Here is a 2,348-nt window from a genome sequence, read left to right as displayed (position 1 = left end):
GATCCAGTGTAGAGAGAACCCTCTCACCCCCCGCCCCCCGCCCCCCGGCAGAGGGAGAGATGCCGCTTTCCTCCCGAAGGCGAGATCGCGCTCGCTCACGCTTCGCAGCAGTTACGGCGCCTCCTCGGTGCCTCGGGCAGCGGTGAAATCTTCATCCGGGAAGAGACCAAAGCCTGTTCGCGCCTTTCCTCTGGCTCAGGGGTCTGTCTGAGGTCTCTGAAACACGTCGTCTGGAATCTCCTTCAACTTTTTGAAATATGCCAACGTGTCCAGAGCATTTTCCATGGACCAGGCCTTATGTTGGATCCTGGAGTTCGAATGAGAATATCGCCACCGTCTCAGCCCTCGGGGTGTGACAGCTTCATGGAGAGGGAGTGACAGGAACAGGTAGCAGCAGGTACAGTGACAAACGTCACAAGACAGCTGTGAATAGGCTGTGTGTAGGAGCGGACCACGCAGCAGGGCCCTCCGGGGACCCGCCGTCCAGCAGAGGGCCACAGCGGCGTCCCAGAAGGCAGGTCTGTGGCCAGCAAGGCGCTGGCCGCAAGGCGCAGGGCATGTGATTCCGAAGAAGCTCGTGCTGGCCGCTGTGCCTGGCCCAGTTCCCAGGCATTCGGTGTCACGAGATGACGTGACACGGCGCTGGACGTCGCCGACCCTCACGTGCGGTCAGGGCGGAGCCAGTCGTGGCCGCCGTTTGGCACCTATGTGACGCCTGTTTCTCCGTATGCACGGCAGCCGAGCTTGGCTGGCGTTGGCCGTGCGTGGTCAGTGCCCACGTGGAATCGGGTTAAACCCATAGAACGTCTCCCTCAGTCGGGACATGCCGATTTTTAAACTTTTTAATGATGATAAATGCTACTTTGCTCTGAGTTCCCCGCACACGCCGAGCGGCCAACAGCCCTGGCCGTTCCAGCCACTGCCACCGCCGTTCCCGTTCAGGCTGCCAGAGGAGAGAATCCCACTGACCAGGACGCCCGCCCCGGTGTGGTGACACAGGCCTCCCCGGCGTGCGGTGGCCGCGGCGGGGGTGACCGCGGCGGGGGTGGAGCTGACGTCGGGGCGACAGAAACTCTGCGGCAGGCAAAGGGAAGCCGTCGACAGTGACCTGTGCTGGAGGCCAGCCTTACACGCCTTTCGAAGTCCAGGTGGGTCTGAGAAACAATCCACGATGACATCGAAGGGAGCTGTAATTCCGTGACTACCCCGAGGGTGTAGCAAAAGGGCTACAGCACCCCGTTTTGTTTTGCTTTGCTTTTTTCAGCCAGGGAGGGGCGGTCAGAGGGACAGATAAATTGAAATGGTTTCTGAGTTTGCCGTTAGGTCACATTTTACTCGTTATCATTATGCCCGGTAGGAGTTACATAGTAGACATTCGATAGATTTGGGAATGAATGAATGAATGAATGAACGAATGAACAGATGGCTGAATTAATGCATTCCATAGGGGAACGGACCGGCACCCCCAGCACGCGTCACACGGGCCAGGGCGTGAGGACATAGCTTTAACAAGCCCACGACCGGCCGGCCTCAGACTCGGAGACCACGTGTGTTTACGGGGCTCTTAGCCGAAAGGCCGAGAAGCCCAGAGGCCAAGCGGGCGGCCCCTGCTCCAGGATTCCGTGGGGCGGTGGCGTCACCTCGGAGCAGGCGCTCGTCTTCGCCTTCACTGTCTGAAACGCGGAGAGAAGCTATTCTGATTTGGGGGTGGGGGAGGCATTTTTCCCACACCAGTCGTGTCTTACAGTGTAGACCGTGACCGTTGAGCAGCGCTGAGGAGTAAATACTGGTGTCGCCTAAGGTCGCAGGCGCCCGAGACCGGTGGAGACACGGCACTGAACCCTCACACGAGCAGGTCACGGTTATGCGCGGGCTGGCTGCTCGGTGCCATCGCAGAGAGAGCGCTCGTGGGGGGCGCTGGAAACGAAGCACGGTGGAAAGAACCCTCAGAGCAGGGGACACCCAGGGCGCGAGGGCGCACGCAGCCGCTGGCCCGTCTCCTCTGGCCCCACCCAGGGCAGCGAAAGCCACCTGCGTTCTTGGAAGGGCCTCGCTAATGGGGATTAATCAGACCCGCGGGGAAAAGGAGATACCGTTTTAAAAATGATTTAATTACCAGAAGTATCTACATGGAAATCAAAGCCTGACAGGCTTCAGCGGCCGTGTGCCGTGTCGTGCTGGTCCATCCAGACCTGGGCCGTCTGCCTTGGGAGAGATGGTGATTGAGGGTTGCAGCACTAATGAAGGGGACCCAGAGGTGCATGACCTGGAAATTGAACATAAAACCTCAAGGAACTGTACTATTTGGTACTATTTTTAGCAGCTGTCGTGGATTGAACACGTGCAAC

The sequence above is a fragment of the Pteropus alecto genome, unplaced genomic scaffold (genome assembly GCF_000325575.1).
Source record: "Pteropus alecto unplaced genomic scaffold, ASM32557v1 scaffold195, whole genome shotgun sequence".
Taxonomy (NCBI): domain Eukaryota; kingdom Metazoa; phylum Chordata; class Mammalia; order Chiroptera; family Pteropodidae; genus Pteropus; species Pteropus alecto.
This window is presented reverse-complemented; position numbering follows the sequence as displayed.